The sequence below is a fragment of the Nomascus leucogenys genome, chromosome 2 (assembly GCF_006542625.1).
Source record: "Nomascus leucogenys isolate Asia chromosome 2, Asia_NLE_v1, whole genome shotgun sequence".
NCBI lineage: Eukaryota > Metazoa > Chordata > Mammalia > Primates > Hylobatidae > Nomascus > Nomascus leucogenys.
In genome coordinates, this window is record NC_044382.1 from 119,891,583 (window position 1) to 119,916,290 (window position 24,708).

The 24,708-nt window shown below is 39.6% G+C and overlaps 1 long non-coding RNA gene across 1 annotated transcript in view; it reads left to right on the forward strand.

The window, feature by feature from the left end:
• The first annotated feature begins 10,114 nt into the window (after nt 1-10,114).
• The window catches only part of LOC105739439, a 106,331-nt gene continuing 91,737 nt past the window's right edge, over nt 10,115-24,708 (forward strand). Inside the window, exon 1 of the long non-coding RNA XR_001115356.2 lies at nt 10,115-10,327. This is a non-coding gene — a long non-coding RNA (uncharacterized LOC105739439). The remainder of the gene's footprint in view (nt 10,328-24,708) is intronic.

The following is a 24,708-nucleotide window of genomic DNA, read 5'->3' on the forward strand; positions in this document are numbered from 1 at the left end:
CCTCCTTCTCATCAAACAGGGCAATCTCGTGACAGTTTCAATGGGAAATTACTAAAGAGTCCCGCTTTGGCTTCTGACTTCTTTTTGTTTCCTAATCTTAAAAAAATTCCGGGGCCAGGCGCGGTGACTCACGCCTGTAATCCCAGCACTTTGGGAGGCCAAGGTGGGCAGATCACAAGGTCAGGAGATCGAGACCATCCTGGCTAACACGGTGAAACCCTGTCTCTACTAAAAATACAAAAAAAAATTAGCCGGGCGAGGTGGCGGGCACCTGTAGTCCCAGCTACTCGGGAGGCTGAGGCAGGAGAATGGCATGAACCCCGGGGGGGCAGAGCCTGCAGTGAGCCGAAATCCCGCCACTGCACTCCAGCCTGGGTGACAGCGAGACTCCATCTCAAAAAAAAAAAAAAAAAAAAAAAAAATTCTGTAAAGGCACCCATTTTTCTTCAGTTAATAATGTAAAAACGACTTCTTTGATATGGTTAAATTCCTAGGACCTTTAGTTCTTCAGGGATAGACTACATGGGTGGTATTATTGCTTATAAAAGTGTCCTGACTTTTATGTTGAGAAGTTTATATTTTATATTTTTATCTTTTAATTCTATTTTCCATGAATTGTCTTGTCTTTCCCTTTTTTTTTTTTTTTTTTTTTGAGACAGAGTCTCACTCCGTAACCCAGGCTGGTGTTTAGTGGCACAATCTTGGCTCGCTGCAACCTCCACCTCCCAGGTTCAAATGATTCTTGTGCCTCAGCCTCCCAAGTAGCTGGGACTATAGTTGTGTGCTACCACACCTGACTAATTTTTGTATTTTCGGTAGAGATGGGGTTTCACCATATTGGTCAGGCTGGTCTTGAACCCCTGGCCTCAAGTGATCTGCCTGCCTTGGCCTCCCAAAGTGCTGGGATTACGGGTGTGAGCCACGGCACCCAGATCTCCATGAAATTTTTGAAGTTTCATCATATATGATGAGATTAGAAGAAAGAATTAAACCACTGGTAATTATAAAGTTTAATTTGAATAAAGAAGTCATACTCAAATTAGAACTGTGGTTCCTAATATCTGACTTTGGTAATTACATTTTTTCTACCTAACTGATTTTCATAGTTTCAGCTGGGTATGAGAACCTGTTTTGTGAATGTTAAGCCAGCAATTTTCATCATTTATCTCAGAAGTGGTTACATTTTAGGGTAATGGTAATTGCTCCAGAGACCCTGAGTCTTTTTTTGATGTTTCTTATGGGAAAAAACAAGAGGCAACATTTTAAATAACATGCTTATCTCTTATTAAATAAGCAGTAACATAGAGAAAAACACTCCCGATGAATGGAGACATTTCTTCTCTAGATTTTCCAGCCAAAATATTGTTCACCAAGCAAAGTTTATTGTATCTACAAGGTCTAAGTTATTCTAATCTCTAGACCTATGATCTTATCACTGGCTGAAAGCTAACAATTCCTGGTGGTTTCACTTCTTTAGAGTCAAGTTTTCAGTAACCTCAATTTAGTCTACCAATTAATAAAAGTAATTTGTCTATACAAATTATTTTTACATAGAACATTAATACTTGAGAAATATCTTAAGAATATTTTTATAATTCATACACTATTTTTGGAGTAATTTTAGGCTTACAGAAAATTGAGCAGCGATTAGAGATAATTCCTGTATACTCCCTCTCTCCTCCAACTCAGTTTCTCCTATTATTAATATCTTGCATTCATGTGGTATTTGTTACTATTGATGAACCAATAATGATACATTGTTTTTAACTAAAGTCCATTGTTTAGGGTTCACTTTTGGTTTAACACTGTTTGATGGGTTTTGACAAATGTATATTGTCCCATACCTATCATGATAGTATCATAGCTGTATGATAAATAATTGTGTGTAAATAGTTTCTGTAAATACTTAGTATTTCATTTCATCGGCCAGAAACTGTCAAGTACTTCACCCATTCATCTTTCCTGTCTTCTTCCCAAACCCCTGACAACCACTGATCATTTTACTATCTCTACAGTTTTACCTTTTTCAGAATGTCATATCACTGGAATTATATAGTATGCAGGCTTTTCAGGCTGTTTTCTCTCACTAAACAATATTCATTTAAGGTTCCTCCATGTCATTTTGTGGCTTGATAATTCAATTTTCTTTTTATTGCTGAATCATATTTCACTGTATGTGAAGGAGCCCAAGGAACTTCATCATAAAATATGGCTCCATGGTATAATGAGTATTTTGAATTAAAGACCCTTAAAGATGGACAGACGCTAGAAGAGCCTTTCCCTGCTATCTAAATAAAGACAGCAGGAAGCCACCAAGGAGAACAGTTGTTTTTCCTTCCCTTCTCTGTTATCTCATTACCTACTGCAGAAAAGAAGACCAAGAAAATAACCACACCTGAACAGACCCTTCACAAGATAATATCTGTCTCTCACGCTCATTCAACTTCCAAAGAGAACCATTTCCAAGTTAACCTCTGTTTCGGGATCCATTCATCCTCCCTAGTAATCACTTATTGCTCCCAAAAGAATTACCTGTATTCCCCATCTCTTTCTCTCTCCATTCTGAAATAAGGTTATGTAAGTATCTGGACCCCACTGGGATATCGGGTAATCACTCTGTAAATTCCCTTATGCACACCAATAAATTTGTATGCTATTTCTCCTATTAATATGCCTTTTGTCAGATGATTTTTCAGCAAGATTGCAGAGCGCAGAATTTTCCGTTGACCTCTACACACGGGTGTACCATAGTTTGTTTTCCATTCATTTGGGTAAATACCTAGGAGGGCAGTTGGTAGATCATGTTGTAAGACTGTGTTTAACATTGTGGGAAACTACCAAACTGTCTTCCAAAGCACCATTTTGCATTCCAACCAGCAAATGAATGAGGGCTCTTCTCACTCCACATCCTTGCGGATATTTGGTGTCATCAGCATTTTGGATTTTTTTAAATAAGTATTGATTTTTAATTGTGCTAAAATATTGAAGTAGACTTAATAAAACAGTTAAACCAATAACATAAGGTAATATTCTTGTATAAATAGCAGTCCGTGGCAGACTGAAGAATAGACCATGGCTTAAATTATTTGTAATTTCAAATATACAGATCATTGATTACCTCTTGAAAATGTTTGCTACTGCATGTATACAGCAGCATTTTAATTTCACAAGACAGCAAAGTTCAAATGGAAAGAGAACTTTATGATTCAATGTTTCAGTGCGGTTGGTAAAAAAACAAGTGAAACAAAACACCAAAGCTAAGAGTACTATATGTATCATAGTTAGACTTAAATCAAATATACACTATTATTAATACATGCAGAGTATTTCTGTACTCATATGACTTTTTAAGGCTTTAATACAAATTGACTGGTTTAATAAAATTAAATACATCTGACCCATTCCTGTGTAAATGTACACAAATAAAACATAAATCTCTGAAAAGTAATCTGGAAAAGTTTAAGACAGATCTTACATAGTAATATTTATATTGGTTTTGGAAATGGTAAAGATTACTAATTCATGATAAGAATTAGTAATAACAGTAAAGAATATAATCAAGAAAACAAGGATTAGAGCCCATTTAAAAATTTTTGCTGACCATTTCTTAATTTTTTTATTCCTTTAAGTATAAAGCATTTATGAACTACAGAGTTCATTTGGTACCCCATCATAAGCCTTGTGATACCACTGTGCTAGTGCCTCATAATATAACCATTGTTTTATTTGGCTTTTAATATCTGTTGCACATCTACAGTTTTTTAATTGGTATCTCTATAGAGGCAGGAATTTTGCACTGTATTTCTTACTGTATTCTAATACATGTGGTAAAAGATCAATATTTTTATAGATGGACACAGAAAAAAAGATAAATATTTTTTGGATTTTGTCTGAATTTTATTATGAAATTGATAGCAAGTAGCTTTTTAAGAATTACGGACTATATTCAGCTGCAATTAAGCAAATGGAACACAAAATACAATTTTAAGAATATAGACAATGTTGGAGTGCTTTATAATGATGTATCCAAATTACTCTATTTTAACGCAAAATTGCTATGCTTTAATGCTAGTGTACAACATTGCTTGAAAATAAACTAATTTTTACCTTAGATAATAAAGCATTTTAGTGATATCACAAATGATACAATCCCCTTTGGCAGAGTTAACTGCTCACTCTACTGGGCTCCTTAAGCTTTTTCCTGGTGCCTTTAGCATATATACAATACTTATTACAGCATTTTGGATTTTAGCTTTTCTAATAGGTGTGTAGTGAACTCGCTGCTGTTTTAATTTGCAGTTCTCTAAGGATGTATGGTTTTTAGCATCTTTCATATGCTTATTTGCCATCTAAGTATCTTCTTTGGTGAGGTGTCCATATCTTTTGTCCATTTTTTAAATGAAACTTTTTACTATGTGATTTTAATAATTCTTTCTATAGTTTGTTTTTTATTGTTTTCTTTCCTTTTACAAAAATATATTTTTTAATTTTTTATAGAGACAGGGTTTCGCGTTGTTGTCCAGACAGGGTCTCCAACTCCTGTCTTCAAGCAATCCCCCTGCCTAGGCCTCCCAAAGTGCTAAGATTATAGGCATGAGCCATCACACCCAGCCTCTCTGTATACTTTGGATTCAAGTTCCTTCTTAGATAGAAGTCTTACACATATTTTCTCCTAGCCTGTGGCTTGTCTTTTCATTGCCTTAACAGTGTTTATTTGCCAAGCAGCTTTTTAATTTTATGAAGTCTGGCATCAATTTTTTCTTACATAGATTATGTCTTTGATATTGTATTTAAAAACGCATCTTCAAACCCAACGTCTCCTTGATTTTCTCCTGTTATACCCTGGTACTTTTATAGTTTAATATTTTACTTTGGTCTATGATCCATTTGGAGTTAGTATCTGTGAACTGTGTAAGGACAATGTCTAGATTTATACCTATGCATTGGATGTCCAGTTGTTCCAGCAACATTTTGTGAAAAACTGTCCTTTCTCCATTGAATTGCCTTAGCTTCTTTGCCAAAGATCACTTGGCTGTATTTGTTTGGATCCATTTCTGGGCTCTTTTCTGCTCCATTAGCCTACTTGCCTATTCCTTTGCCAATACCATACCATCTTGATTATTATAACTTTATTGTATGTCTTCAATAATAATTGTTAAATGCCCTTAATAATAGCACAAATAATCACTATTACCCTAAATTTTTACTTCCATTTCTTAGCACATACCAATTCTATTGTAAAATTCTGCTGTTCCTAACCCTCAAGACTATTTGCTCACTTTATCTACCTTTTTTTCACCTAGAAAACTCCTACTTAATAAGACACTTCCTCCAAGAAGTCTTTTAAGTCTGTCTCATGGTGGATGAAGTGTTCCTCTCAAGGGCTTCCATAGAACTCTTTGCTTACTATCCCAGTAGGAATTATTACTATTTTTTTTATATCCCTGTTACCAAGATCAGTGCTGGCACATGGGCATTGAAACACTGGTTGAGAAAATACTAATGGGTATTTGTTTGTATATAAATATAACACAGCTGAAAACTAGGCTAAAGACAACAGTAAGGTAGGAAATTGATTTTGGAAAATGAATGATGACTAGTTGATTAAAAAGCTGCAGGGGGCGGAGCCTGCAGTGAGCCAAGATCGCGCCACTGCACTCCAGCCTGGGCAACAGCGAGACTTCGTCTCAAAAAAAAAAAAAAGCTGGTAAAAATTAGTAAATGACTACTAAGCTTCCACGGAAAACTTCATTCTTCTGTTTGAACCAATATTTTCTTCATTGATTATTAGTGTTATTCATCTATTTATTTAATAGTTTATTTATAATACTGGATTCTGCACTAAATGCTAATAGAATAAAAAAATGAGTAAAATATCTGTTCTAAGCCCATCACAAATAATAATGTTTTAAGAAATAATTTTAACTTTTATTTTTGATTCAGGGGGTATATGTGTAGGTTTGCTACATAGATATTATGTGATGCTGAGATTTGGGTTATGATTGATCCCATCACCCAGGTAGTGAGCATAATGCTCGAAAGTTTTTCAACCCTTGCCCACATCTCTTCCTCCCCACTCTAGGAGTCCCCAGTGTCTCTTAGTATCATCTTTATGTCCATGTGTACCCAATATTTAGTTTCCACTTATAAGTGAGAAAAAGTGGTATTTGGTTTTCTGTTCCTGCATTAATTTGCTGAGATGGCCCCCAGCTACATCCATGTTGCTGCAAAGCACATAATTTCAGTCTTTTTCATGGCTGCATAGTATTTCATGTTGTATACATACCACTTTTTTTTAATCCGATCCTCTGTTGATGGGCACCTTGGTTGATTCCGTGTTTTTGCTGTTGTGAATAACACTACAATAAACATACATGTGAATCTATCTTTTAGGTAGAATGATTCATTTTCCTTTAGATATATACCCACTAATGGAATTGATAGGTCAAATGGTAGTTCTATTTTAGCTCTTTGAGAAATCACCATACTACATTCCCTTTTCTCTACAGCCTCAATGGCATCTGTTGTTTTTCTAACTTTTTAATAATAGCCATTCTGATTGGTGTGAGTTGGTATCTCATCGTGGTTTTGATTTGCATTTCTCTGATGATTCGTGATGTTGAACATTTTTCTTACGTCTGCTGGTCACTTGCAGGTCTTCTTTTGAGAAGTGTCTGCACATGTCTTTTGGTCACTTTTTAATGGGGCTTTTAGGTTTTTGCTTGTTGAAATAAGTTCCTTATAGGGTCTGGATATTAGACCTTTGTCTGATGCATAGTTTGCAAATATTTTCTCTCATTCTGTAGGTTGTCTGTTTACTCTGTTGATAGTTTCTTTTGCTGCCATCAGAAATAATTAAGTTGCAAAGTAATAAGTGCCAATTTAGCAACGGGAACAATGCCACAGATATAAAAAGAAGTCTAAGATGGTGCAAGAAGATGAACTTAGAGCTTAGCATCTTCCCTTAACCAACGGTTTAAGACATGCAGAACAAAACATAATGAGTTAGGCTGCGTATATGGAGTTGGTTTGATTATAAATATTTTAAGCCTTTTAATCTATTTTTATATTAATGATTAATCAAAGGATTTATTAATAGTATATATTAAAATAAAATGCAATCAGCTTCCATATCTGTTCGTGTACTTAGCAGCTCAAGATATCATTGGGAAATAGGCTGGATGACAAACTTGCTTTCTCCACATGAAGCAGTCTAAGTGTCTTCTAAGTCTTTATGATCGAAAACCACCAAAGAGAGAACAGATACTTGAACTTAGGATGCAGCAGGAAAGATTTTTATGTGAATTTCCATTTATCCTTTCATAATGGCTTGGACATGAAATTTATTCCACCTACATGTCAAAGTTTTCATTTTCTAACACAAATTCCTCCCAGAGCCTCAATGCCAAGCTGTGTTCTCTCAGCCTTTTCTATCAACACCAGATAACAATTCATCTGACAGTTTTGTGATGAACATGTTAGGCAAAATTAGATACATTGCTCTGCTGTCACTGCATTATCATCCTTGCAATTCTAACTATAAAATGCTTCTTTCATGGATTAAGGAGGCAGTTATGATTAAATGCCTGGGCCACAGCTATACCTGTGATTTCTTTCTTTTCATGTAAAAGACTGACTTGATTAGTAAGTTTTAGCAGCCATGATATAATTTACTGTTATCATATAATGCACATTTACAAGAGAACATATATTACTGAATTTGTTGTAGACTAGAATGTTATATTTTCCATTTCCTTAAATTTAATTATCCTCAGCAAGCCACATTTACCCTGATTATATCCTGGTTAAAACATCTGCACTTCTGATTGCCCATATACCTCCCTGAATTTTCACTCTGGATACCAAAGAAGGATAATATTCAGTTTAGTCTTTGACTTGGAAGAATTTACAATTTTTCTAAATACAGATTGAACAAAGAACTTATTGCTTACCTCCCTATAAAGGCAAGTTAAATCATCTTTTTTTTCCATAATAAGAGTTCTCAAAGGAACAGCACAGAGGGTTAATGTGTGGAGATGAATTGGCTGCTATCTTTTTTTGGGGGGACTAGTGGCAGGGTTTTCTCACAACCAAAAAGGCCTGAAGAATGGAATAACTTAGAAAGACCCACATATTTATAATGGTTTTCTTCCTGAGAAGAAACTTATAGAAAATTATATATTGTATGTAAATATAAGATTCAAAAAAAGTCTGAAAGGTGCTAAAGATAAAAAATGCTTGCCGAGTATGGGTTTAGGCATGAAGTTTTGGGCACTATCAAAGCACCAGGCTGTGCAGCTGAGGAACTTAGCTTCTGAGACTGGAACAAACTCAAAGCTCCTCCGGGAGAGAAACCCTCTGATGCCACCAAGTTTACCTCCAAAAGGAAGCCCTGTGAGGAAGGACCTTATCTATCTTGGTCACTGCCAGAAGCAAGAGTTTGCTCAGCTTATTAAAGCAAAGGTTTCAAAATATTAAGTTATTTCTGACTAGTTCATGGATAGCTGCTATTGTGACCCCTCCAAATGATCTCCTACTGCTCCAGCCCCTTCTTGGTACTAGATGCTTCAGAGAGGCATCACCTGGCAGAAGGGTCATACCTGGCAGAGAAGAGCACCTCCAGGATACTGTCTTAGCACCACCACTGTCAGTTCTGACTAATACTCTAGGAACACTGGTTGTCAAGTATCCTGGCTATCACCCTGTACCCAGTGATCTCAATAACACCCCTGCACCCAGTGTTTTGGATATCACCTCTGCACCCAGCAATCTGGATATCACACCAGCACCCAGCAATCTGGATGTCACCCCTATACCCAATGTTCTTGATATCATATCTGCATCCAGAGTTCTGGATATTACCAGTGCATAGAACAGTGTCTGACACACAGTAGCTACTCAGTAAGTTTTTCTAAATAGATTGATGAATACATAATCTATTTTCTTATTTTATATTTTTTACTTACACACGTTGCAGAAGCATTAACTATTTGTTAGTTCAACCCGACACAATTGTGTTCAACAATAAAGTATCTAGCCCATTAATTCTGCACTGCTATTATCTCTATTTCCAATGCCATTAATCAAGACAGTATTGACTAAGCACATACTAAGTGGCAGAAACCCTGGGCCTTGGAAAGACCCTCCAGGAGTGAGCTGGAGATATGTTATATGCTTGGACTTCTTCCCAAGAGCACAGATCTCATAAATAATTCACAACTATATGAGAAAAGGAGACGTAAAAGAAATTAAATGACTCATAAGTGTGCTACTATTCTTCAGGCTCAATCTGACCTCTTTTTGACTTTGGTGAGAGGGTCTATTTTTTTGACCATCTAAAAGACATAAAAATAGACAACAATTATATGACAAGTTGCAAAAGCTTGAGGAGACCTCTGCATAGACATAGAATCCAAACCCAAAATAATTTATACTCATTGCATACCTACTACGTACCTAGCACTGTGCTGAGCCATATGCACACAGCATTTCAGGTAGTGCCTACCACCATTCTATAAGCAAGTACTAGTCTTCACCCCATTTTACAGATGGGATAACTAAGTTGCGAGGAGGCTGAATAATTTGTCTAATGGTACACGACTGGTAAGTACCAAAGACAAAATATAAATTCCTGTCTATCTACCTTATAAAGATGTAAATTTAGGAGAGCCAGCTTCTCTTGAATTGCAAATTTTATGCTAGAATATCTAACATTTAAATTAGAGCATTCCTTGAACTTTTGTTGGCCAGTTTAATTTCTCTTTCATCTTATGCACACATTGGTATGGTAACATTCTCCAGTATTTTCCTTGCACCCTTTTTTCATCATGCTCTTCTCTCCAATTCCCTCGTCCAGAATGGTATGGCTTCCGTAAGTGACTAAAATCCACCGTGGCAAAATGAGCTAGGGTCTGCCCTGCTATAATTCAGACAGGTCTGGATTTACTTCTTGACCCTCCTCACTTCATTCACCCAGCACCTTGCCTGCCCTGTCCCCTGGTGCCCTTGACTACAGGTCTGTTTTCTATCTATTGTGACTGTATACACACTTTGCCACTGAAGCTTGAGTCATAATCTATTCTATCTGTATCTCTGAAAATGATCTTTACTTCAACTTTCCTAAAGGATATAGGTTTCTTTCTTCTTTGGCTCTGATAATTTGTGCCCAAACTTCAGACTAATAATTCCCCAGATGAGCCTGCTGCTACCCTACTTGCATCTTACTTTTCCAAGCAGTTTCCATTCTTATTAGGCTAATAATTGAAGACAGGATCAAGATATCTTTGTAACCTATCCAAAATACCTAAAGATGCTGTCACATTCAACAGTAAGTCAATACAGGATTATGTGTTATATATCTTTGTATTCTTCATATTACCCAGTCCAGCCTTCTGCATTTAATAGGTATATGAATAAGTTAATCAATAAATGAAGGAATAGTTGGTTGTTTGATGAATAGCTGGAGAAGAACTGGCATCGTGCATAGGTAAAGTAGAATATTATTTCATAGGTACCACTTGTATTTTTTTCTTCCTACACAAAGTGTTTAAGAAATATTTGTTCGTTAAGATTATTAGCATTGACCAGTAATTGATTTTGAGTCACTTATTTGGCTTACAATATTGTTAACTTGTTAGCTACAATGTGTAAGACACCTACTGTATAGCAGCCAATATCTTGAGTACTTTTACAATTTTTCATTTTATAGCACAACAAAAGTTGAAGGTAAGTGTTAGTATCCATTTTTTACAGTAAAGGCAGGATAGAAGGTTCAGAGAGGTTAAGTAATTTGTAGAAGATCTCTTAGGAAATGAATAGGAGTCATGGATCCAATGTCACACTAATTTCAAATTCTGAATTCTTTTACTCTTTCTGCTATTTTGCACTACTTCATTTTAAAAGCAGTCTTATAAAATATCCTTCTAAAATTTTTCAGGTTTTTTTCAGGAGATAAGGAACTAGCACACTGTCGTTCATTAATCCATTACAGCAGACTAGTTTCCAAGATCATCTAGCTGTTTCCTAGCAGAAAAAAAGAATGACCTTGAATAAATGGAACCCAGGGTCAGTATATTTTGATGTGAGAAAAGGAAGTTGAAAAGATTCAAAGGATAGACATCTTTGCAGATTAACAGGGAGATGAGTTCATAGTTCAGGGCCCTGTGACTGAGGAGTAAAATGAGGAGGCTAAATGCCCAGATGAGACAGTAGCAAAAGATAAAAGGAGGAACTAATCAGACAATTGGGTAAGAGGATGATAGTGAGGAATGGGTGCTGAAAACATGCTTTCCTACTTCACAAATATTTTGAGGAATAATTAAGATTTGTAGGGAGAAAAGTGAATTCCCAGCTCTACCTTCTCCCCATCTCTGGATTTGATTATAGGGATGAGGCTATTACTACAAAAAACTAAGGGTACGAGAGGATAAGAGAAGTAGAAGAGAATTCCACTCTGAAATAACATTGCCTTTTAAAAGTTACCTAATGATGGATGAGGGCATTCAAGTCAAACTACAGATGTACTTTAAAAACTAAAAGCATGCCAAGCTTGAATTAGGAAATAAAGTGGAAGCAACCAACCTTATGCATCAAAATGCAAAATTATTTGGTGGCTGCTGGTACTTTTAGATATGAGTCAATTTAGAAGATAAAAATTTGTAACAGTAATGGTAGCCAGAGGCAAAAGTTGGCACCAAGCTATGGATAAATTCTTACTTCAGGTCCATAGATCACCATAAAGATCCATCTAAGCATGTCCAGTAGAAGTGCAAGTCTTTAGCTTCTAAAAAGTGAAGTAGAGCTTCCTCTTCAAAGAGACTTTCCTCCCTGTCTAATTAGGAATAAACAGTAACTTCTCTTAGAAGCAAAATTTATTCAAAGACCTGGGCTAACATTCTTAGATATCTGCTAGTCATAATAAAGAAATCAATGTACTTTGTGTTCTTAGCTCCCACATTTTATCCTAAATATTTGCCCTGGCATGCTTATACTGGTCCAAGCAAGCATTAGGTCATAGCCTGTTCCTCTTCCTTATTTGAAGGTGTTTTTACCTTTCTCAGCATTCCACAAGTTACTTCCTCCTTCCTTTGTTCTCCTCTGCCTTTGCCTCTTTTGGAAAGTTCTAAGTTGCTAGCCAATCGGGACAAATACAGAATGTGAGGTCCCATTCCAGCCAGTGGAAACCGGACACAGCAGTAGGATGGACATGTCAGGTTACAAATGACCCTGTCTCCTTTGTTCATTGTACTTTTGTGGCAAAACTGCTGGTGAGTGTACCCTTTCTGCAGAAAGTAAATTAGCCTTGCTGAGAGATCCTTTGTCCCACTCTTAATTTTTGCTACACTGAGCACCTGTTCCCAACAAGCTGAAGTACCACAAAATGGAGTTTTTGGCCTCTCTCTCTCCACTTAAAGAATACACTTTTAAGGTTGAACATTTGTCTTAGGTTGTTAGAAAAGCTTAAACATGCAATTTTATCTGATATGAACTTAGGAATGTGCCCAAGAGTGCTTTCAAGAAGAGATTTTTCCATTTTTATAAAAATCTTGCTCTTCTTTTTTATTGATTAGTCTCTTGAACTATGTCTATGCATTAATACAAGTCCTTTTCATTATAGGTAAAGGTAGCCACTCAAACCCGCTACAGCCAGATGCCTTCTGAATCCTTTTCACTATTTCTGTGTGTCTTTGTGCTTGTTTCCTTGTGCTATTTCTTCCTGTGGCCTCCTCAGGGACTTTTATTTCTAAGACTTCCCTCAGGCTACTGAGCTAAGCACACAGGGAACTGGAAGTGCCTGAGAGTTTGCATTCCCCCAGGGTGGTTTTAAAACAAAGACTGATGGTGAAGGACAATGAAAGTCCAGCTTTCTGGCCTCAGGTCAGGAGAGCTCTGATGTTGAAGAAATTGTCCAGGGACTTTGCCTGAAATCACACCTTACTCTTCTCTCTGTAATGCTTCCTCTATTTCTTTAATAAATTACTTGCACATGAATCCTCATTGCAGAGTTAACCTCTAGGGAACCTGACCTAAGATACCAGCTCCTATTAAAAAAAGGCTGGAGTCATTTTTGTGAGGCTACTACAAGAGGCAATGACAGAGAAACAGCACAGCATGCTCTTGGAAACTGGAACTCAAAAGCACTTAGGTCCTAGTGCCTCTTTTCCAACCATTCACAATCCTTCCCCTCTGCTCTTCTGCTAGGAAATATGACACATTAACCAGCAGACACAGCTACCATTTTGGTATGGTTTTCAAATATTTTTGGCCCATAGTAATACCACAACCCAACATTCCCTCACACGCGCACATACATACAAAACATATAAACATAAAACAAATATTTGTGAAATAATACTGGCTCTCCCTACGTGTGATAAACTCCATTTTCACTGTTTTCTGTTATAATTGAGTCTATTTCATTTTTTAAAAATGCTAGCAGCAACCAACTCAATTGATTTCAAGGCCTGTTAATGGGTTATAACCAGTACCTTGGGATATTAAGGGTTTGCATCTAAATGCTAATATTACTAGAAGAATTGTCCCAATAAGTCATTATCATCCACTAACACCTTGCTGTGCAACAGCTCATTATTCATGCAACAAATGTGTTTAGAGCATCTGCTCTATGCAGAACATTTTTGCTGGGAGCCAAAAGGACACAAACATAAGAAGGCATCAAAACCTCACCTTTAAAAGCTCACTATTAGGAGCCATAGTCGCAAGCAACAGGAACCCATTTCAGCTGATTCATATAATAAGAGATATATATTATATATAGTACATAGTGATCAATATGACTATTTATAGTTTTATAATTAGAGAGATATAGTAGATGTTGATGACAGATAGAGAGAGAGTCATTTTCCCAGGACTACCAGGAGAGGGAGAGAACAAGGTAGAGAGTTGCACAGCCATAATCACAGTCATCATCACACCCCAGAAGTGGAACTTTGCTGCCTCTGCTGAGCCCTCCAAGCTACAGCATATATGGCCAGCACCCCTAGCCCACCCTGGACCCCAGTCACTATCACTGACATCACTGCCATTGCTGCCTTCGAAAAGTCTATGTGGCAGCCACAGTAGACCTCCCCAGTCATAGATGGAGTATCCTATTACCACATCTCTGAAGCACCGGCTCTTGAATATAAATCTGAAGTGATTGTATCCAACTGTTTAAACCTGAGCCATGGGCCTTTGCATGGTGACTAAGAGTTTAGACTCAGGTGAGATTCCTCAGCTTCAAATCTTGGCTTTCCAGTTAGTTGCTGTGTGATCATAAAAATGTTACTTTCTCTCTCTGTACTTCAGTTTCCTCAACTGTATCAATTAGATAGTAGTAGTACCTACTTCACAGGGTTGTTTAAGGATTAAATGAGTTACTACTTGTAAAGTGCTTAGAATCAACTGTTAGGGGTTGTGACAAATATCTGAATTACTGGCAGAAAATCCATATGGGTATGCGGCAACCTCCATTCTTGCCTCCTCAGAAGAAAGAACTCGACTGAGGGGCATGAGGCAGATAAAGAGACAGAGGCAAATTTCAGAGCAGGGGTGGAAGTTAATTAAAATGCTTTAGAGCAGGAAAGAAATGAAAGTACACTTGGAAGAGACCCAAATGGGCACTGTGGAGATCCAATGTGGCATTTGACCTTTTGACTTGGGGTTTTATATGTTGGCATACTTTCGGGGCCTTGCATCCCTTTTCCCATGATTCTTTCCTTAGGGTGGGCTTCCCGCATATGTGGTGTCCTTGCACTTTGGAGGTGAGCATGCACAGTGTGTTTAAGAGGTCGTATGCTAGACCAATAACAAGTTCTGAAATTGAGGCAGTAATTAATAGCCTACCAACCAAAAAAAGCCCAGGACCAGATGGATTCACAGCCAAATTCTACCAGAGGTACAAAGAATAGCTGGTGCCATTCTTTCTGAAACTATTCCAAACAATAGAAAAAGAGGGACTCCTCCCTAACTCATTTTATGAGGCCAGTATCATCCTGATACCAAAACCTGGCAGACACACAGCAAAAAAAGAAAATTTCAGGCCAATATCCCTGCTGAACACCAACGCAAAAATCCTCAATAAAATACTGAAAAACCAAATCCAGCAGCACATCAAAAAGCTTATCCACCACAACCAAGTCAGATTCATCCCTGGGATGCAAGGCTTGTTCAACATACAGAAATCAATAAACGTAATCCATCACATAAACAGAACCAATGACAAAACCACCTGATTATCTCAATAGATGCAGAAAAGGCCTTTGACAAAATTCAACAGCCCTTCCTGCTAAAAACTTTCAGCAAACTAGGTACCGATGGAACGTATCTCAAAATAATAAGAGCTATTTATGACAAACCCACAGCCAATATCATACTGAATGGGCAAAAGCTGGAAGCATTCCCTTTGAAAACTGGCACAAGACAAGGATGTCCTCTCTCACCACTCCTATTCAACATTGTATTGGAAGTTCTGGCCAGGACAATCAGGCAACAGAAAGAAATAAAGGGTATTCAATTAGGAAAACAGGAAGTCAAACTGTCTCTGTTTGCAGATGACGTGATTGTATATTTAGAAAACCCCATCAACTCAGCCCCAAAACTCCTTAGCTGATCAACAACTTAGGCAAAGTCTCAAGACAGAAAATCAATGTGCAAAAATCACAAGCATTCCTAGACACAAATAATAGACCAATAGAGAGCCAAATCATGAGTGAACTCCCATTCACAATTGCTACAAAATAATAAAATACCTAGGAATACAACTTACAAGGCATGTGAAGGACCTCTTCAAGCAGAACTACAAACCACTGCTCAAGGAAACAAAAGAGGACACAAACAGAAAAACATTCCATGCTCATGAATAGGAAGAATCAATATTGTGAAAATGGCCATACTGCCCAAAAAAATTTATAGATTCAAGGCTATCCCCATCAAGCTACCATTTACTTTCTTCACAGAATTAGGAAAAACTACTTTAAATTTTATATGAAAACAGAAAAGCGCCTGTATAGCCAAGGCAATCCTAAACAAAAAGAACAATGCTGGAGGCATCATGCTACCTGACTTCAAACTAACTATACCACATGGCTACGGTAACCAAAACAGCATGGTACTGGTAGCAAGACAGATACATAGACCAATGGAACAGAACAGAGCCCTCAGAAATAACACCACACATCTACAACCATCTGATCTTTGACAAACCTGACAAAAGCAAGCAATGGGGAAAGGATTCCCTATTTAATAAATGATGTTGGGAAAACTGGCTAGCCATATGCAGAAAGCTGAAACTAGACCCCTTCCTTACACCTTATACAAACATTAACTCAAGATGGATTAAAGACTTAAATGTAAAACCTAAAACCATAAAAACCCTAGAAGAAAACCTACGCAATTCCATTCAGGACATAGGCATGGGCAAAGACTTCATGACTAAAACACCAAAAACAATGGCAACAAAAGCCATAATTGACAAATGCAATCTAATTAAACTAAAGAGCTTCTGCACAGAAGAACAAAAACAAAAACAAAAAAAAACAAAACTGTCATCAGAGTGAACAGGCAACCTACAGAACGGAAGAAAAGTTTTATAGGCCCCTCATCTGACAAAGAACTAATATCCAGAATCTACAGGGACTTAAAACAAATTTACAAGAAAAAAACAGACAACCTCATCAAAAAGCGGGCGAAGGATATGAACAGACACTTCTCAAAAGAAGACATTTATGCTGCCAAAAAACATATGAGAAAAAGATCACTGGTGGTTAGAGAAATGCAAATCAAAACCACAATGAGATACCATCTCACACCAGTTAGAATGGCGATTATTAGAAAGTCAGGAAACAACAGATGCTGGAGAGGATGTGGAGTAGTGACTCTTTCACAGTATTGCTGGGAGTGTAAATTAGTTCAACCATCCATCGTGGAAGACAGCATGGCGATTCCTCAAGGATCTAGAACCAGAAATACCATTTGACCCAGTAATCCTATTACTGGGTATATACCCACATGATTATAAATCATTCTATATAAAAACACCTGCACATGTATGTTTATTGCAGCACTATTCACAATAGCAAAGACTGGGAATCAACCCAAATGCCCATCAATGATAGACTAGATAAAGAAAATGTGGCACATATCCACCATGGAATACTATGCAGCCACAAAGAAGGATGAGTTCATGTTTTTACAGGGACATGGATGAAGCTGGAAACCATAATTCTCAGCAAACTAACACAAGAACAGAAAACCAAACACCACATGTTATCACTCACGAGAGGGAGTTGAACAATGAGAACACATGGACACAGGGAGGGGAACACCACATACCGGGGCCTGTCAGGGGGTAGGGGGCTAGGAGAGGGATAACATTAGGAGAAATACCTAATGTAGATGACAGGTTGATGGGTGCAGCAAACCACCATGGCATGTGTATACCCATGTAACAAACCTGCACATTCTGCACATGTATCCCAGAACTTGAAGAGAAAGAAAGAGAAAGAAAGAAAGAAGAGAAAGAAAATCTGAGCTGTCCATTATGTATGAAAAGAACTGAATTAATTAATAAAAAGAATACCCCACACACACAAAAAGAAGTCATATGCATGCTCATATGAAGTTTTCTTCCCTTTTCCAGTGGAATACCCTTAGAAGGTCATACTCCATCATTTTTTCTCTTAATGTGCATGCCTGAGCATATTCACCTAATTCCTGAGATTTTATTGGATGCTGATTACCAATTTCAACTGTTTTATCTGTTTGGAAAATTGTCTCTCCCTGGTGCCTGCAATCAATTATCACTTTAGTGTGACAACTTGACCATCAGGAAATTGTGTCTCCCTGGTGCTGGCTGTCAATTATCATTTTTATTTTTTATTCCTTTATTTATTAAGTTTTAATTTTAAAGTTTTAGGATACATGTGTAGAACCTGCAAATTTGTTACATATGTATACGTGTGTTATGGTGGTTTGCTGCACCTATCAGTCCATCATCTAGGTTTTAAGCCCTGCATGCATTAGCTATTCGTCCTAATGAAACCTGCCTCATTGTCTGAGGTGTCAGCTGAAGTTCTTAGTCTCGCAGCCAAGGAAATCAAGGACACAGACATTCCAAAGATGAGGTTAGAGAAGAAATTTAATAAGCAAAAGGAAGAAAGATCTCTGAGGCAGAGAGGGGTCCCAGAAAGATGGGTTGCCATTTTACAGTGAAATGCAAGGGTTTTTATAGACAAGCTGGTGTGGAGGGGGGGCTTCATTTACATAAGGCATGAATTTCTGAATCTCCACCCCACCCTTTCTAGTGCTTATATGGGCTTCTTAGCCTGAGTTACTCCATGTTGCTTATCTCTTCCTACTGCACATTTATAAAAAAGGCGGGGTAGAACACTACAAGGTCGATGTGCCTGGTTCAAGGTAGCTCTTCTAATTGGTACTCCTGCAAGCAGTTCCCCCTGTGTGAGCCACCTTGTCTGAACATGTCCAAGAAAGGAGAGGGCTGTGCTTACTGGGGCCCACTGTATGTTTGTACATTACACAGGAGGCCCCTTTCTGTGTTAGATGTGTTACAACTTTCCTTCCTTATCTGTGTTTGCAGCCTGATCTCTCAGGTTGCTCTTTGCTGGACGAGAAATGACCTATTGGGCTGCTTTTTGTCAGAACACAGGATGCTTTTGGTTAGAAGGGAATTCTACCGAGGACCCTTGCCCTGTCTGCCTAGTTGATCTCCCTCTCCTGTCTCCTCTCTCTCTCTCGTCTCACATTCCTCCCTCAGGAGTGGAGACCTTAACAGTTGTTAGAGGTTTTGAGCAACAACTCATCTAGTACCTCCTGCTGGAGAGGGTCGTTGAATGGGGAAACAGCAGCTAGGGTTCCTCCTGAGGTCGATCTAGAGGTCCTCAGGAGAATGGAGTGTCCAAGAGAGTGTGTGTGTGTGTGTGTGTGTGTGTGGTCTCAATTTGTAGCACCACTAGGAGTTTGATAGCTTCTAGGTGAGAAGAGGTGAACAGGTCAGGAGATTTAACAAACATGGTCCAAACAGTAAAGCTAGTACAATCATTAATAGCGGGCCTGCCAAAGACAGGAGCCGTGATCTCCAATTCAGCCATTTAGACCAAGAGCCCCCCCATGACTCTGACAGTTGTCATATCTCAGAGGCCTGAACAGCTAATTTTTGGGTGGCATCCCTTACTATCCCTGATTAGTTGACATAGAAACAGCATTCTTCCTCTCAAACAAGGTGTAGGTCACACTTTTCAGCAGTTAAGAGGTCTAGTCCCCTCATATTTTGTAGAGCAACCGCTGCCAAGGAGTCTATTTGATTTTGTATACTATCAATGGTTCAGGCAATGTCCTTTAAACTTTTTCTAAAGTCTTTGGACAAGCCTTCATAGTAGGACAGAGGTTGCTAGTCCTTCAGCCCCTATCCCTACACTTGCTATGATTCCCAACTGATATGGTTTGGCTGTGTCCCCATTCAAATCTCAACTTGAATTTTATCCCCCAGAATTCCCACATCTTGTGAGAGGGACCCAGAGGGAGGTACGTAATTGAATAATGGGGGCCAGTCTTTCCTGTGCTATTCTCATGATAGTGAATAAGTCTCACTAGATCTAATGGGTTTATCAGGGGTTTCCACTTTTGCTTCTTCCTCATTTTTCTCTTGCTGCCATGAGGTAAGAAGTACATTTCACCCCTCGCCATGATTCTGAAGCCTCCCCAGCCATGTGGAACTGTAAGTCTAATTAAACCTCTTTTTCTTCCCAGTCTCAGGTATGTCTTTACCAGCAGTGTGAAAACAGACTAATACAATTGGTAAGAAAAGGTCATATATACAACATTTCAAAAGGGCTTAAACTTAATTTTGAAGGGGTATTTCTTATCCATAGTAGGACCATGGGAAGGAGAGTAGTCCAGGGCAGGTGAGTCTCTTGAGACAACTTTCTGAGGTGTCTTTGGATAATGCCATTTTTTTTCTACCTTTCTTAAGGACTGGGGTCTCCAGGCACAATGGAAATGATATTGTATGCCTAGTGCCTTTGAGACCCCCTGAGTGACAGCTGCTTTAAATGAAGAGCCATTGTCACTTTGGAGGTATTTAGGGAGTCCAAAGCGGGGAATTATTTTATTGATTAATACTCTTACTACCTCGGAGGTCCTTTATGTTTGACATGGAAATGCTTCCACCCAGTTAGTGAACGTATCTACTGACACCAGGAGGTACTGAGTGCCCCTTGATTTTGGCATATGGGTGAAGTCTATTTGCCAGTCCTCCCCTGGATAACTTCCCATTCTCTGAGCTCGAGGGGGAAGAAGCCATTTGTTGAGGGAGGTGTTTTTAAGGCAGATTTCACAAGCATTAACCACCTGCTTGACTGTTTTGAGTAGGTTCTCCTCTGAGAATAATCTTTGGATACATTGATAAGTTTTATTCTTCCCTAGATGAAACATTTGGTGAAGAGTCTTAAGGACCTTACACTGGTTGAAGGCTGGCAAGTGGAGCTTGCCATCCTCTGAATGCAACCACCCTGATGGCTAGAAAGTGAATCCGCGAGAAATGGCCCATTCTGTTTCTGCAGGAGAATACTGAGGCTTTATTTCCCTGATGGAGCCTTCCCAGATTAGAGGAGCTTCAAGGGTGTTGGCGCTGTGAGGCTTTCATACTGCTGACTTGGCTGCCTGGTTGGCTAACTTATTTCCCTCAGCTACTTCATCTGTTCCTTTCTGATGTCCTTTACAATGCATTACTGCTACTTCTTCTGGAAGGAAAACTGAAGATAACAGCCTGTTAATTTCCTGATAGTATTTCATGGGAGACCCATTAGGAGTGAGAAAGTGTCTCTCCTTCCAATTGGTGGAATGAGCATGGAGGATAAGAAAGAAATATTTGGAGTTGGTATAAATGTTAGCTGTTTTTCCTTTGCTTAATTCAAGTGCCCTTGTGAGATCTATCAGCTCAGCTAATTGGGCGCTTGTGCCTAGTGAAAGAGACATACTTTTAAAGATTCAGGGTGACTACTGCATCCCCTGCCTTATAGACTCCCTGCTCCGCAAAGAGGCTCCCATCTACAAACAGGGTCCAGTCTGGATTTTCTAGGGGAGTTTCCCTGAGATCCTCCATGGCTGCATAGGTTTCTATTACAACTTGCTCACAGTCACCTTCAGGTTCTCCAGTTTCCTCTGGGAGGAAGGTGGCTGGATTCAGGTGAGAGCAAGTTTTTAGTTGGGCTGCAGATCCCTCTACTAGTAGAGTCTGGTATTTAAGGAGGTGGCTATCTGTTAGCCAAAGGGCTCCTCTAGAGGACAGCAATTCTGCCAAATAATGTGGGGTATAAACAGTTAAGCTATTCTCCAGGGTTTATATGGTGGCTTCTGGCACCAGTAGGGCCACCGCTGCAACTGCCTGGAGGCAGGCTGGCTATCCTTTAGCCACCAGGTTCACTTCCTTACTCAGGTAACCCAGTGGCTGTTGAGCTGGCTCCTGGGTCTGAGTTAAAACTCCTAGGGCCATTCCCTTTCTTTCTGACACATAAAGACTGAGTGCCTTCCCTATTGGAAGGCTAAGGGTTGGTGCCTCAAGCAGATTGTTTTAACTGGTTAAAGACCCTTTTTGACTCTGGATACCAAATCAAGGAATGAGTCTTGGCTGCCTGAGTTTCCTTTATTAATTGCTATAAGGGACAGGCCATTTCCCCATTCCCAGGTATCCATAAGCCTGCAAAATCCTATAATGCCCAAAAATCCTCTTAGCTGCTTTAGGGTTTTGGGGGAGGGTGAAGGAAGAAATGGGCTTAATCTTTTCTTCTCCCAGTGCTCTGGACCCTTCAGATAATACTAAACCCAGGTACTTCACTGAGGTTTGGCAAAGCTGGGCCTTGGATTTTGAAACTCTATATCCCCTATTGGCTAAGAAATTGACAAGGGCCTTGGTGCCTTTCAGAGAAGCTTTCTCAGTTGCAGCACAGAGAATAATGTCATCTACATACTGTAGGACTTTAGTCTGAGAATGAGAGTACTCAGAAAGGTCTTTAGACAGTGCTTGTCCATACAAGTGAGGGGTGTCCCGAAACCTTTGTGGCAACATCATCCAGGTTAACTGGGCAGTCTAGCCAGAGGGATCTTTGAAGGCAAATAGGTATTGTGAGTCAGGGTGTAGTGGTATGTGGGGGAAAAAAAAAAGGCATCCTTTAGGTCTAGCACTGTGGGCCATTTCATTTCCTCTGGTATTTGGGTTAGCAAAGTATAGGGATTAGGGACTACTGAATGAATTGGGACTATGACCTCAATGAGGCAGAGGTCCTGAACTAGTCCCCTTTCCCCATTGGGTTTCTGCATCCCTAATATTGGGGTGCTACTGCAGTGTTTGAGGAGGCCTTGCTTCTTCAGATTATTAATAATGACCTCTGGCCCTTTTTTAGCCTCTGGCTTTAGGGGATATTTTCTTTGGTTAGGAAAAGAAGTGGGATCCCTAAGATGTATTTGGACCAGTATAGTGGTTATAGCCTGGCCAATTTTCCCCTGGCTTGCCCACACCTCTGGGTTAATATTGGTTTACACCAATGGAAGTCAAAGAGTCTGTCCCAGGGCCATAAGGATGCTGGCTCCCATGTGAGCTAAAATGTCTACGTAATAAGGGAGTGAGACTTTCAGGCAAGATTAAAAAGCCATGTGTAAATAGGAGGTCCCCCCAGCTACAACTAAGGGGTTGAGAAAAATATAGGGTTGGAACCTTTCCTGAGACGCCCTTCACAATTGTGCTATGGGAAGAGGGGAAGCCTGGATTGGAGAAGAACAGAGATACTGGCTCCAGTGTCCAGAAGGAGGCCTACCCTCCTTCCTTCAATTTCCAGAATCACCTGGGGCTCCTGGGCGTAATGGCAGTTTGGGCCACTAGAGCTGAGGAACTGAGCCCTGGGACCCATCAGTCCTGTTGGAGCATTTGGGAGACCAGTTCTGGACCTGGTGACCTACATCTCTGCGTCTCTGCAGGCAGTCTAACCTCTAGTTGTCCCTGCCACAGGCTGACAGGGTCGAGGTGGCTTCTTACTGCCTGCACAGTCCTTCTTAAAGTGCCCTGGTTTGCCACATGGATAGCAATTATTGGATCCTGAACTTTACAGGCCTCTAAAGCAGCCATCAGAGGCTCCATCCTTCTCCTATGCTTCCTCTCTTTTTCCTGGGCCTCCTCCTGATCCCTATTGTAAAAGACCAAGGTGGCTACCCTGAGGAGGTTCTCCAGAATACTGTCTGGTCCTATTGCCTGTTTCTGTAATTTTCTTCTAATATCAGGGGCTGCCTGAGTAATAAACTTGTACTTTAGGACTAGCTGTCCTTCAACTGAGTCAGGAGACAAGGAAGTATGTTTTATTAAGGCCTCTTAGCCTTTCCATGAAAGCCAAAGGATTCTCATCTGGTCTTTGATCTGTTGTGGACAGCTTAGAGTAATTAAGAAGTTTGGCCCTAGTTTTTCGTAGGCCCTCAATATGCACATTAAAAAGTGTTTCGTCTTCCATTCATCTGTGGGTTCACTACGGTCCTAGCCAGGGTTTTCAGGGGATATTGCCTCTCCCCGTATTGGGAATGGTTGTTCTATAATTTCCTCCGCTACCTTATCTCCATTCTTCTTTTTTGGCCTGCTATAAGAAACATGTTGTTCGTCCCTGAATTTTTCTGCTGCCTGCAGAGCTACCTGCCTCTCAGCAGCTGTTAGGGTTTGGTTTAAGATTAACATAACATCTCTCCATGTGAGATCATACACCTGGGCTAGATTTTGGAAAGCCTCTATATACCTGTTGGGGTCATTAGAGAACCTACCCGGGTCTCCTTTTATTTGTCTAAGGTCTTTCCATGAGAAGGGAACCTGAACCCTACTGGCACCACGTCCATTGGGCATTTCATGCAGGGGTAAAAGCGAAACTGTGGAAGTGAGGAGTTTTGGAAGTGGTAAAACTAGAGGAGCCAACAGCACAGTTGGAGGAGGGAGCCCTGGATAATGGAGACAAGAGGGGCTGAGACACTTAATAGTTGTCTCAGAGGATTCCCCAGAAATTTGTTTTCTTAGCTTTGGGGAATCATGCCCCATGGGTGTTCCAGATATGGCTGCTAAAAGAGCTGGGTCGATTGTGCATCACTTGCAGAGGTCTGTGTTGTCCCACAGGGCAAAGAAAGTCTGTACATAGGAACTTCAGACCATTTGCCCTCCCATCTACAGAAAAGATCTAATTGTTGGATAATATTAAAATCAAGACTTCCCTTAGAAGGTCAGGTTTGTCTGTCCCCAAACTGGTAAGAAGGCCACCCCCTTGTGCAAAATAACGTAAGCCACCTTTTTCTTCAGAGTCATGGGGTCAAAGGACTTCCAGTGCTTCAGAATGCACTCGAGAGGAGTGCAGGCTGAAGATGGTTTGTTACACATCTAGAAAGAGAGAGGGAAGGAAAGACGTCCCTTAGACTTCTCCCTCCTTTTGGAGCGACCCAGGTGTAGAGGAAGACAGTGGGGGCATCCCCACTACTATTCTCTTTCCTTTGTTCCCTGCACCCTGGCATCCATTAAGGGTGCTGCTCCTGGGTGCAAGTGTGACTATTTCTGCCTGACCCACTCCTCTAGGTCCTCCATCCATGGACCCGGAGGAGTGGGTCAGGCAGGAATAGTCACGTTCACCTGTGTGAGACCCTAGTCCTCCGCTAATTCCCCTTTGATTCCTTAGATTT